A 14,769-nucleotide genomic window follows, 5' to 3' on the forward strand; every position below is an offset into this window, starting at 1 on the left:
ACCAGAGAACCATGGTGTTGCAAGGAGGGGATTTTGTTCGGAGATGGCCGGAGGTGGTGGGCAGTGGGTGGTGGGGCAGTCACCGGTAAACCATGGTGTTGCAAGGAGGGGGTTATGGTCGGAGTTGGCCGGAGGTGGTGGGTGGTGGGCGGTGGGGCAGTCATCGGAAATCCATGGTGTTGGGAGAGAATCTTAGTGAGAGAAAAATCCTCAATTTTGAATATTCCTGTAGAACTCTTTGACTCAAGGTGGATTACTTGGTCTTGCATGTGATTATGTTTACACCTAGATTTGGTTCAAGTTTGGGGGATTTCCAAATACTATGTGTTGTATCCTACTACAATTTTCTTCATTCTATACTCACATTGCGAATTTGTAGGTACAAAGGCATCCTGAAGGAATTCCCACGATGGGGGATAACATGAGCTTCAAAGAACGTCAAGCTAAAGACGAAAAATAAGCGCTTGTTGGGAGGCAGCCCAACCATTTATTTCCATTTTTTTAGTACTTTTTTATTTTTGTTTAGTTTTCGTATTTTTGAAAAATTTTCGCAGGTTCTGACCCTTCTGTGGCGACCGCCGCATGTGTTGCGGCAGCCCGCCACCTGCTCGTTGGAACAATCTGACGATGTGCGGCGACCGCCGAACAGGCCGCGGCGGTCCGCCACCTGAGCACAGTCTCCAGCGTGATTTTTCGAATTTTTTGAATTTTCACCCCGTCCAACCTCTACGCAAAAATTTTCAAGGTATGTTTTCTTTTTGGTAATTCACTCACGTCCCGACCGACTCTACAAACTTATTTTACACTTTGTTGAAAATAAGTTTGGGGGGATGAAGTGGTGGACCGTGAGTTTTAGGTTTTTAGTTTGTTTTTGATGTTTTTCAAAAATCCCGTAGGTGAATTTTGTTTTCTAAAATGTTTTCTTGAATCCATGTCATGAACTTAACATGAAGAACTTAGAAACACGCATGCTTAGGGACACTCTTTAGACCGAGTTGCCAATGATATTACATTCCATCTATGTTTAAGTGTGGCTTAACATTTTGATTTGATGGTTTGGTGAAAAGGTGCATAATTAGTGAATTTGCTTATTCGCCTTGAATCATGCTTATACCTTGTGAGGATTTGGGCCTTAATTTCATTCTTGTGTGATTTATCTGCATTCATGTATATATTTCTAGAACTTGCTCCTAGTCTTGCCTAAGTTTACATAGTGTTTAAGTTGATTTAGGAGGATGATTGGCCATCTTTTCTTAGCCTACTTTTATCCAAAAGTTTTGACCCTCTCAAATTTTAAAATTTTTCCCTTTGGAGCCAATTTTGAGCCTTTAAGCCTATTCTTTGGAAGCCAACATAATGGGGACAATTCCTTGGGTTAGTTAGTTTTTGCTATCTTATTTTGTAAAGGAATTGGAGAGATAAGGAAGAAAGTACAAAAAGTAGTGTGCTTGAATGTAAAGAAAGTGCAAGTTGTGAAATAGTGAAAATTCTAAATATGTGCTTGATTCTAGAAAGGATGCGTATCAAAATAAAAAAATAAAAAAAAGAAAAAGTGTGAAAGGTTGTGAGAAGAAAGAAAAATCAAAGGAATTTGGAAAATGAGAAGAAATATAGACAAAGTCTAAATACTGAGATTTGAATTGTTGGTTGGGTGCTAAGCTTGATGTGGTAGAAATTGATCACTTTTGCTATTATTGGGTTTAGTCACTTTTTAGCCAAATATTCCTCACCTACCAAAGAACCTACATTACAACCAAAGATAAAGACCTTTTGGACTTTTGATGCTTAATCACATCGAGTAGAGGAGGGATTAGACTTTGAGCAAGCCTATGATAAACTTTGCATGATGCATGATTTGAGTGCTTATATACACATTACCTTTATACACTTTGAGAGTGAGAGAACACTTCCCATCTTTGGAAGTGTGCCACATGTGAGTGCATGAATTCAAGGTGTTCCACGAGTTAGTAATGAAAGTGCACTAATAAGTCTTGCTTGATTTGATTGCGTTAATACATGCTTAATCTATTCTTTCATCCTTTGAGGCAATTATGACGTCTAGTCCTTATTCATTCCGTGCGTCTATTTTATGTTTCTTTCATGTTTTGTTTGAGGACAAACAAATATTCAAGCTTGGGGGAGTTGATACGCTTGGATTTTGCACTATTTTAAGGCCATTTTGTGGTCCGTTTTTAATGTCAAAGTTGCATTACATGTCCATTATTTGCATATTTTATCTATTTAGGTGTTTTGACATGTTTTGTGAGAAATGTGCATATTTGAGCGTAAAAAGGGGGTAAAAATGCGAGGTAGGAAATCAGGAGCTTCTCCGGCGACCGCCGCAACACTTCCGGCGACCGCCAGCGCTCAGCGGTGACAAAGACAAGCCCGGCGACCGCCGGGAAATGCGTGGCGACCGCCACAAAGAGTCAGAAGCTTCTGGACTGCGCGCGGCGAATGCTGGCCAAGGTGCGGCGGCCCGCCACAAAAACGCGGCGCGCGACAGCTGTCTTCAAACTCAATTTTTCGGCGATCCAGAAGTCTGATCGGGGCGTTCTACACACCATTCTCTTCGTCTTGAAAAGAGCTTCAAGATGATACAAGAATCACTTCAATCGGATTGACAATCCTAATGTTGTAATCAACGTTTGTATCGCATGAGTATAAGCTAGGTGACTCGTCCTTTTCAAAGTATAAACTGTGCTATGGTATTGTAGTTGGAATTTGTATAACCATAATTGTGAACGCACATCCATAAAATTCTCTTATCTCTCATATTTTATCTTTGTGATTTAATTGCATTTAGTTGTTTGATTGCTTTTAATTGTTTTTACTTTCAAAAACCAAAACTTCTCTTGTTTAGAATTTGACGCTTAGTACATAATAGCCAGTTGCAATTATATTCCCGGTGTTCGATATCCCGGTACTGACCTTTAGCTATACTAGATGTACCATGTATACTTGCAGTTATTTTTAGTGCTAATAAAAAGTGCATCAGTCACCGCGCCCATGACCCCACCGCCCCATCCTCGCCGCAACTACGGCTCGCACCTTTCCTCCCCACCCCTCCGCGCCGGCCTCTTCCGCAACCTTCTTATTGGAGTCACTATTACGGGACGGATGAAATAACAAATATTCTATTTGTCAATATAAAATAGTCACTATCTTTTTGTTTATGTCAATTCATCAAATTTAGTTTCATATTAAAATATAAAGTTGCTCTCAATTTTTACTCACTTTTTATATCTCTTTCCGGTTTTATTTATATTTTACTTTTTTCTTTCTTAATTTACTCATATTATTTATTTCTATTTCAAACATTACTACTTCTGTATTAAAACTTACATCGTAGACTGATGAGATTGTTTCAGTAGATGGTTGGAAACTTGGAGTATATTAAGGAGCATCTCCCTGGTAAGAAAAGATTGGTTTATAGAGTTCTTGACCACACCGACTACATGATATGTTGTATAGAGTTATATTTACCGACGTGAATCTACATCTTTGCATAAATGTTTGATTTAAGATGTTTTCACTTTAAATAAAAAAATTGTATACAAATTTTTATTATCGGCCCAAGGCTCTCTTTTGCGATGTCAACATGTCTGAAATATGTATGTTTTTTGGCTTATTTTTTACTATTTTTTTTTTGAATACCTTCTCTGTCCCACTCTAAGTAAATTATTTTTCTTTTTGGAATGTCCAACTCTAAACGCCACATTGAAAATAGAAATATCATTCTCTCTATTTTTTCCTTTTATCTTACTTTATTCTTTTCACTTTACTCACAGAACAACACTATTGATATGTAATTTGAAAAAATTTATTCCTAATAAAAATTTAATGATCTCACCATTACTTGAGCAATCCATCTATTCAATTATTGAAGTCCTTAGACCCAATTGTTTTTATTTTTTCTTTTTCTGTCTTCACTTTGTGCACAATGGAATTGAACTGAGACATGTTAGAATTCAAAGCAAATCCCTTGAATATCGAAGATGAAAATCGTACCAGTTGAATGTTATTTATATCGATTCAAATTACTACTATTAAAGTATCCTTGTGTAATATTGATTCAAGTTTTGAAGTGCATGGAGCAACTGTACTTAATACTCCCTCCATCCACAAAAAATAGAGCAATTTGTGTATGACACGAGTTTTAATGTAGAATTGGTAAAGTGAGAGAAAAAGGAAAAAAATAAGAGAGAAGGAGATAAAGTAAGTGAGAAGTAGTGTTAGTGGAATGATGTGTAGGATTATTATTTGTTGAAACTTTCCATAAATGATTGTGCTCTATATTTTCTGGACAACAAAAAATGGTAATTGTGTTCTATTTTTTTTAGCGGAGGGAGTACTAATTATACAAGCACTTATTATTTATTGTTAATTGAAACTATTATTGATCATTTATGTAACACCCCTTACTTGGCTAGTTTTAACCAAATAAGTGGTGTCACATCTCGGTACGATTGATAAACTCAAACCTGTCTATTTAACCGGTATAACTTTTTTTTTCTGCAAACACTTAGCATACAACACTATTATATAGGTAACTAAATCTGTTAGCACAACCAGTTACTACTATACATAACATAGTAACGATAACATGCTTCGACAATTATTTACAATCCCATTAGCAAAAGAAGGTTACATAACCTTACATCTCCAAACCAACTATATACAATCAAAAGTTAGCCTAAGCATGCCACGTGCAGCTGCCCACGAGCGAGATCATTCGCTTCTAAACTCTGCAGGAGGGAGAAGAAAGGGGGGGTGAGCTTCAACAAGCTCGTAGTGTAAACGCATTCCAGAAATCAATCTCGAAAGACTTCAATCGATATCACTTACACAAAATATCAAATTATAACTTGGAATGCTACGCAATATCGGTTCAATTTTCCTTTCAAAGTCTATTATAGTTTGCTAACACTTTATATAACATCTCCCAAACTATCTTGATACAACAAACAAAATATATTAGTCATGATGATACTTTCAAATGCAACCATTTACAATCTATCAATCAAAACTATATGGCACGAAGTAACATATATCATACATCTATCAATTCCTTTAATTAATCAACAATATGCTTTAGGAAAACTATTCAGCTATCCAAGGCACGAAACATCAATTCTCAATCAGATATCACATTCATATCACATATCAGCCCCAAATTATGCTTAGCGTTGGACACGGGTACACGGACACTATAAATAGCCCGATGAGGGCCTTTGTCATGTATACATCTGAGTGAGATACTACCAAATGTTGTATATCTTTCATATAGCCTATCATAAGGCATTTGTCACATACTACCCGTATAGGGCTCATATCAACTATCAACATATTATATGGATCATCGCTTCGTTTATCCGGAACACGAATGATCAAACATGTGTGCAGTAGATGCCAACTATACCCTGTGATTTACTCAAGCAATGGGGCATAACACAACTATTTCATATCAACCTTCACATTATTCAACACATATAATTACTTAAATCACTTTGCATATCATATATCATACCAGTTCTCTTACCTTTCCATATCTCATTTATGTCATTGAGTTATACCATTCACACAACCATATTTAATCTCTATTGCACAATAAAACATATAAATATGTAGCAATATGTCCCGAAGTTAAAGAGATTAAACTCTAGAACCCGCGTACACTACCTGTACACGTCACAAAAACTCTATTACCTGTTTAGTCAACCATGGATGTGCCCCTTTCCAGTATCGCTTGTGCCTGCACTCGGTTCACCTAATTTTTCAAACAATCACATACACAGTTTATAAATAAACACAAATAAAGCCAAATCATCACATCTATCTATTTCACTTTCAATATGCTTCCCTTTATCACAAAATAAGCCAAATATAATATGTATGCAAGTTAAAAGATTTCTAACTTCATTTATAGCAAAAAGAAGCAAAGTAATTCAATAATACTCCCTCTGTCCCGCTTTCGGAGTCCCGGTTGATCAATTTTGGGCGTCCCGCTTTAGGAGTCCTGGTCGAGATAAATTAATAAAAAATGCCTACAAAGTGTTAAAAGTGTTAAAAGTGGGTCCCAACATCCACTACAACTAATAAAAAAGTGTTAAAAGTGGGTCCCAACATCCACTACAATATTTATTTATTGGACACTCAATTAAAACTGGGTCCCAACATCCACTACAATATTTATTTATTACACACTCAAACACTTTTTTCTTAAAACATGTGCCCGACTCAACCGGGACTCCTAAAGCGAGACGGAGGGAGTATTATTCAATAACTCCGGAAAAAGAGGGCTATACCCGGCTGTCCCAAAATTATAAACCTCAAAACTCCATTTTCCTCCATAAACCAAACCTAATTAATTTTCAAAATATGGGACAACAACTTTATTTCAACATTAAACTCAAAAATTTGACATTTTGAAGCTAAACACATAACCAAAAGTCTTTTGATATCAACCAACAACTAAACCTCTTTCACCATATCCTTTTTAAGAATTTTCAGCTTGCTTAAGCATCAACAACCAATACTAAACTTCACAACAAGATCAGCCCCAACATTACCATCAAGAAGGTAGCTTTAAAACCCATGGCAAGAGCATATGGTCACAGATCATCACCAAACGTAGCTTTTTCTATCACTTTCATGCTTAAATGTCATTACATACTTCCAATTGCATAATTGCATAGCCAATTTACACAAAAGCATCAAAGCAACAAAATCCCCAAATTCAAGAACCCTAATTTCGACTCCAACAGCAAGAATCAAATCAAATTAACATCACTACTATGCTTAGAAACAAGATTAAGGAGGTTATGGAGGAATCTAACCTCTAATTTCAACTAATTTGAAAATCTAAATGGAAGTGGGTTTGCAACCTCAGTTCCAAAATTGAGAAAAACTAGGGAAAATTGAGAGCTTGGATTGGCAGTGGGTACAGCATGCTTCCCGGTGGAGTGATTGGAGATATCACGGTGGCTGATCGGAGGGAGTAGAGAGTTGTTGAAATTTTACAGAGAGAAAGAGGGTAGCGTAGAGAGAGCGCGAAAAGGAGAGGAGAAGGATGAGGATGAATTTTAATTTCTATTTTCTTTTTCCTTTTTTCCTTTTTCTTCTTTCTAATTTTCCCCCATGAGACACGTTTCTTTTTCTTAACTTACTCATCACTTTCTATTCTATTTCTTTCTCCTTTTCTTATTATCTATTTCCTTTTTCTTATTTTTTTTAAAAATTCCTATCTTTACCTCTTCTATTCTAACAACATATATATATACATATATATATATATACATATATATATATATATTTATATATATATTTAGGGGTGCACTATGGTGCCACCATAGATAGGATAACAGCATACCACCAATATAGTCCGTTAGATCTCATTTATGGACGCCTAGGATTAAGTTTCGTGAAAAAACACGGGTTTGCAGTCTATTGTATTAGATATTGCAGTCTACTTTATTAGATATTGTAGATCGTGGTAAACCTACTTGCAATATTGTTGTGGTAAGACTGCAATATTCAATGAAAAGCACTGCAATCTGGTAACGTAAAATTAGAAATTTCCTATTTTACCCCTCCGTGTTTTTACACATGGCAACATGACAAACACACGATTTTCAAATCCAATGGCCTAAAATGGTGGTATGGTGTATATAGGGATGTATTAAAATGACAACACTCTTTATTGTAACACCATACCACCATTTTAGGCCATTGGATCTGAAAATCGTGTGCTTGAAATGCTGCCACGTGTAAAAACACGGAGGGGTAAAATATGAAATTTCTAATTTTACGTTACCATATTGCAGTGTTGTTCATTGAATATTGCAGTCTTACCACAACAATATTGCAGTTTACCACGACTACAATATCTAATACAATAGACTGCAATATCTAATACAGTAGACTGCAAACCCGTGTTTTTTCACGAAACTTAATCTTAGGCATCCATAAATGAGATCTAACGGACTATATTGGTGCTATGGTGGCACTATTATACTGCACTCCTATCTATATATATATATATATATATATATATATATATATATATATATAGGCATGTTAGGGTGTCACCACCCTTTAAAATAACACTATACCACCATTCCTAGCCAATCATTTGTACACGTGGACGAATAACACCATATATATATAGGGGTGTATTAGGGTCCTTCACAGCTCTTTGGTGTTAAGCTTCAAACAAATCACAGCCCTTGGATCCTTGAATTGGATGGTTGTGATCAAATGCATTATTAGACTATAATGTTGCATTATTAGTCGGTGTACATTAATAGAATGAAAATCTACATTATTAGATTATAATGCTACATTATTAGTCGGTGTACATTATTAGAATGAAAATGTGCATTATTAAATGACACGTGGCATTAATCTAACCGTTAGATGACAAAATCATGGGGTTGAGATTCAGCTGAATGTTTGAACAATATATGGAAAAAGGATATGAATACAAGGGCATGTTAGGGTGCCACCACCCTTTAAAATAACACCAAACCACCATTCCTAACCAATCATTTGTACACGTGGACGAATAATAAGCTGTTTCGTGGAAAAAAAAAACTGAAAAAGACGGTCAACAATTTGCTGGTCTTTATCCAGCAATATTTCTTGTCCAGCAATATCCGACACACTATACAACAATCTATAGATTGATGTGTAGTGTTTGTAATATTGTTGTGTAGCATTTATAATACTGATGTATAAGTAGTGTCACGATGTCATTTTAAGAGGGGTTGTCATTTTAACACAAACCTAAGAGGGGTTGTCATTATAACCACTAACTAAAATATAATTTCTAATTTCTATTTTTTCTAAATTTGGGATATCACAATTCTCCCCCACTTAGGAAATTTCATCCCCGAAATTGATACCTGACTAAAAAAGGTAGGGGTATTGCTGTCTCATCGTATCTTCAGGCTCTCATGTAGCTTCTTCTATTTTATGACTTCGCCACAGTACTTTAACAAGCACTATTCTTTTATTTCTGAGCTCTTTGACCTCTCTTGCTAAAATCTGAACCGGTTCTTTCTCGTATGTCAAGTCTGGTTGTACTTCAATCGATGCAGCCCGAATAACATGAGAAGGATCTGATCTGTATCTCCTTGAAGCTCGTGAAATTTTTTTTGTGTATGTGTGCACAGAAAGAAATAACAAGTCTCCTAGGTCCAGTGAATCCACTAGATCACAAGGTCTAGGAACTCACGGATCGTTGGAAAATCTCGGTCGTTGGACACACAGATTATCGCTTAAAAAACCCTCAACCACTTATACTAAAATTAGCACAGGGAAGTAGGGATCGATCCCACAGAGATGGATGCGAAATTAAACATGCTCAAGGATTAGGGACTATTTTTGGGTTGGTTGCTGCCACGGATTTTTGGGTTGAGGAAATTAAACTAAACTTGGAGTTGAAAGTTTGCTACGCTAACAGCTAGATCTAGGCAGAACAGAAATCATGCATGTAAACTGGAAAACAAGCAATACTACCACTAGCTCTAAGAACTGTTTCCTAAATTACCTAGACCTGGGAAATGAACTGACGGTGGGGACCATTTGCTGAAAAGATAAAGTACGGATGAAAAGCTGAAAAATAACTAACTAAAGTACCAACTAACAGCGACATCATCTTCTCCAATCAACTTGCATAAAAATTTCAGTAAAACAGAAATGGAACGCGAATCGGAAACGAAACAGACTAGCTTGAAGACAATTAAACGAAGAACAATTCAAAACCAAGCAGATCTGCGACTACTAGACGAAGTAAAACAGAAAGAAAGCAGAAAACTCAAAATCCATGCACAACTCGATTTCCCCTGTTCAAATCCACATTTCGGATGCTAAATCCACTTCTGGATCCAAGCATCCGAAACAAACTCCGACCAAAAGTATACCCACAGCTATAGATTCGCCAAACAACCTCCGATCAGCAACAACAACACAGATCCACAACCGTATTCCCCAGATCAAGCACAGAATTATCCAAAACAGAGAATAACATTTAACTGCCGAAATTAAGTCTCAAAATCACGGAATCAACGTAAATCAACACAAGATAAACACTATCATGACAAAAACTAAATGCATAGATAATCGGTAATAGCAACAACCAAATCGACTTCCAAAACGATGAAGTTCAACGGAATAAATTGCAAAAACAGAATGTAAATAGATTGTATCTTCGCCCTTCGCAAGGACGGTGTTACGACTGACTTTCACCGAAGATGAACCCCTAAAAACCTTTAACTACCTCCGAATTCCCATTTTTCCCAAGTGTGTGTGTGAGTGTGTGAGCTGAGAGCAAACATCATGTCTCCGGCGTGTGCTGCATGCTCCTTTATTTATAGGCGTTAAAGTGGGTCCAGCGAGGTATGAATAGTCTTTGTTGCGCTCAGCTATTGACTTCCTTCGTCTAGCCATTTTTCTCTTCAACTCTGCTCACTTTCCTTCATTTTCTTTCGCTAGTCCATTGTCTTCAGCTCTTCCTGGATCTAGCGATTCCTTCACACACCTGGCTTAAAAACTGCGTTAGACCCAGTAAAATAAAGTGTTTTTTCACCACATAACCGATGCATGAAATTAGCCTTATCAAACTGCTCACACTTAAACCATACTTGTCCTCAAGTATAAAGACAAGAAAAAGAATAAGGCGAATTTCAAAGCATGGTTATCCCCTGACCGACTCCTAGACTCTAACTTAACAAAGACTCCTAGACCTAGACATAACTGACGTACAAATATAAACACTTAAAATAAATGAAAACACATAAACACATATGCATGAACTAACTTCAACTTTTTAGCCAACCGTCCCCACAAGATTAAGGTCAATCCAACAGGCTGCACTCCTCCAAATAGGCCCTTTCCCTTCCTCTACATAGTCAATCTGTCAGTTCGTCAAGATAGCCCTTTACTTCCCCAATTGTTGGATTCACTCGATCACTCATTCCTCACCAGGGATGTTAGGACCGATTCTCTCTTAAGTTATTGCCATACCACTGAAGCGTCGGGTTATGAGAGTTTTCTCCTTTTTTATACTTCGTTCTCCCTTTTTTTCCTGGGTCAGGTTACTATTGCTTCCTGCCCTTAGACATATTCCCTCTGGACTTCGTCCAGCTTATACCTCCTCTTTTTTTTTCATCATTTTTTTTACTCTGGACTTTGTCCAGCTTATTCCTCCATTTTTCTCTTCTCTCCTCTGGACTTCGTCCAGCTTATACCTTCATAACCCAATTCCCCTATTTTTTTCCTTCATGACTCTTCTCCCTAAGCATTCAGTGGCGGTCCCTTTACATGTGTTAGCTCAAATTTATTTAAGGCTTATAACTCACTCTTATAGTGGGGCTTCACAACTAAGTAAATTAAGGCATCCTCTATCGTTCTTACTTCATCCACATTGACTTGGCTTATTAAAGGAAAAGGCTTCCATGTTGAAATACATCCTATCTTCAATTACTTTCACTAATAAGATCATGCCGTATTATATTCACTGGCTCATGCGACATAAACAAAACCTAGACCTAACTACTCTTAGCATACTGACAACTACACGCATTGACTCCTCTCCCCCTCCCACTTCACACAAGCTTGTCCCCAAGCCATCGTCGTGAAGGGGGGAAAAGGGTAGTCAATTCAACACACAATAAACAATTTATACAAATAAAAACTTCTCACACTTAGACCGAGCATCGGGCTAAGTGGGAGAAGACACAAATAAAACAAAACAGAAAAACTTCTCACACTTAGACCGAGCAACGGGTTAAGTGGGAGAAGACACAATAAAACCAGAAAATATAAACTTTTCACACTTAGACCAAGCATTGGGCTAAGTGGGAAAAGACAATCACATATAGCAAATAACAAACAAAACATACACAAAAACAAAGACAACAAAATAACTAAAAGCAGAAATTAAAAGTTACTTGGTCATGGGGGTAATTCACTTCTGGGTCTGGCTCCCTCGAGAGCCAGATTGGGGTGGGATCCCGGGGCGGGACATCTTTACTTTCTTTCTTGCTGGTTCCTCTTCTTCCTTCTCTGGTTGATCGGACTCTGGTTTCCTAACCGTCAGGGACTTTGATTTCGTTGGGATTGACACTGGCTTAGACACGGGCGGTGTAACGCCCCACTTTTTCAAACCCTAATTTTCGGGTTATAAAATTTTTGCATTAAATGCCTTAAATGCTATGATATGTGAATTAATTGATGAGTGATTAATTGCATAGTGTCTATGTGACCTAATTGCGTATGGGATTTTTGATTGAGTTGAATAGTCAACTTGTTGAAATGTTGACGTGGCTATTGAATAGTCAAAGATGTGGAAAAAATGATGTGACCGTTGAAAGGTCAATACGATGAGAAAATGGAGTGGAAATGAAGAGATGATTGATCTGAATATGTGAATATTTGATGCGGAGTAATATAATTGTGGGGAATTATTTTCCTAAGGGATGAGTGAGAATTAAATAGGAACATATTTGTTATGTGGAATTTTCGGCCATCATGATTATTGGAGAAGAAATAATATTATTCTTGGATTTAATTATTTGTTTGGGATAATTATCCAAATTAAATCCAAAGTCCAAATACTCTATAATTCCTACATGGAATTTTCGAACCACCACTATCATTTATTCCCATGAGATTTTCGAAAATCTCATATTTTGGAGAAGAGGGAATTATTTATTATTTTATTGATCCCTTATTTATTCTATTCCATGAATAAATATAAATAAACCAAAATATCTACCATATCTTGCCATATCCTAATTAAATTAGGATTTGAATTTATTCCTTATTGGAAGAGGAAAAAAAGTCACGCCACTTTTGGCTATAATTGGGGAGATTTAATTATTTATTCTTGCTCCGTGATATATTATTCTACTCCGTGAAATATTTGAATTTAAATCATAGGCTAAATTAATAGCCTAGATTTCGAAAATTCTCTCCTAACCACCTCCAAATTTTCGGCCCCTATAACCAACAAATCTTCCCCAAATCTCTATTTATTTAATTATTGGGATATTATTTTTGGCACTCTATAAATACATGAGAGATTCTAAACCCTAGAGATCAAAACCGGCGCCCACTCTCCCCATAAGTTTCGAAAATCTCTCTCCCACTTTCTCCATATTTTCTTCAAGTTTTCTTCAAGATTTCTTCATCAATTGAGAAGAATTCAAGTGAAATTCAAGAGATTATTGAAGAATCAAGACTAATTCCTTGTTTCTACCATTCGTTCTTTTGGAAAAGGTACTTTAATTATTGATCTCCTCTTCTTCTACCGATCAATCGGTGTTCTCTAATCATACTTTGATTTTGATTGATGATTTTGAAAGTAATCGATGGGAAAAAGGGAAATATAGGAAACATGCATATTTTGAAATCAATGATTGAAACTGATTTGTGATACGCCTAATTTAAAGGTGATACTTCGCGCTCTCAGCGTGATAAACGAGGAGAAGAGAATACTCTCGAGATAAGCCGAAGAGGTGGGCTTTCTTTTAAAATAAGGACATTGTCCTAAACTGATATTGATGAGAATGAAAGATGTGTTATCATGCCTTGATTTGTTTTGTCGTGCCTATCCCTCGTGGCTATGCCACTATTGTTATAATCGAATTCGGATCCTTGTAGAGCCGCAAACTCTACTTGGGTTAGTGTACACCAATGTTAGACCGAGAGTCAGCGTACGGGTTGGCCGGTCTAGTGACCTGGATTGCGGCCGCATTCCTTGTCATGTAGAATGAGGATATGGTAAACGTCTATGAGAAAAATGGTTGCGCGACCGTGATATTTGAGAAAGAAGATATTTTGGTGCCTCGGGTCTTTCTAAAGTTAAAACCCCGATGGACACTTGAAAATGGCATGATGATAATAACTATATTTGTGATAAAACTGTTTTCGGCAATGAGCCCATTGAGTATGTTTATCGTACTCAGCCCTGCATGTGTTTTCCTTATGTGCAGGTTGAGTGGTGACGAGCGGGCGGCGGTGTTGAGTAGAGAATAATAAAATGATCTGTTGGTACTTAAGGTGTCGTTGTGTCCTCATACATAGCCTCACTTCTTTCTTGGTCGCTTCCGCTATTGATTATGAAAACTGTGATCTTTTGTTGGGATAAATACTTCTATTCTTTTATTTTCGTGGGTATGTTTTGGAATATGAACAGTTAGAAATATTCTTTTTGAGGAACTTGGTTGAGCTTTTATTTCAATAAATCTTTTGATGAATTCCTTTGCTAAGGCATTATTCTTCCTCTACTTAATTGTTCATTTAATGTTTTGGTCAAATCCCTTTCTATTGAAACCCTAGTTTATGATCTTTAATGCTTTTAAGTCTACCTAGTTAGCGAACGCCGCATTTATTATACCCTAAATGGGCGGGTCGTTACAGTTGGTATCAGAGCCTCAGTTCTTTTCGCTCTGGACCCAAGAGTCTTGTTGTAATAAAATTTGAAAGTTGTATAAATTGATTAATGGATAATCGTTGAAGACTCAACACCGCAACTCGTCTCCGCTCAACCACGATGAATGAGGTAACAAGTATCTCTTGAATATTGATTTGAATTATGAAATATTGGAAGTTGAAGCGAATGGGAGATTGTTGTGATATTTGGAAAATTGTGATAATTATGCTTGCATGTGAACTTGCAAAATGTGATTATGCAAAATAAATGTTGTTATGCAAGTGATTATATGTTGAGACTGTTATGAGTTGAACAATAAAACTCTATGA

The 14,769-nt window shown here is 36.7% G+C and overlaps 1 long non-coding RNA gene across 2 annotated transcripts; it reads right to left on the bottom strand.

The window, feature by feature from the left end:
* Nucleotides 1-4,610: 4,610 nt before the first annotated feature.
* LOC125188018 lies at nucleotides 4,611-7,108 on the bottom strand. Of its 2 annotated transcripts, none has more exons than XR_007170693.1 (3): nucleotides 6,840-7,108; nucleotides 5,710-5,770; nucleotides 4,611-4,748 (listed from the first exon to the last, which is right to left on the bottom strand). It is a non-coding gene; the product is annotated as an uncharacterized LOC125188018 (long non-coding RNA). The 2 variants fall into 2 exon arrangements; XR_007170692.1 differs by having other exon boundaries at nucleotides 5,683-5,770.
* Nucleotides 7,109-14,769: the final 7,661 nt, after the last annotated feature.

This window comes from Salvia hispanica, chromosome 1, assembly GCF_023119035.1.
Source record: "Salvia hispanica cultivar TCC Black 2014 chromosome 1, UniMelb_Shisp_WGS_1.0, whole genome shotgun sequence".
NCBI classification, from domain to species: Eukaryota; Viridiplantae; Streptophyta; class Magnoliopsida; order Lamiales; family Lamiaceae; genus Salvia; species Salvia hispanica.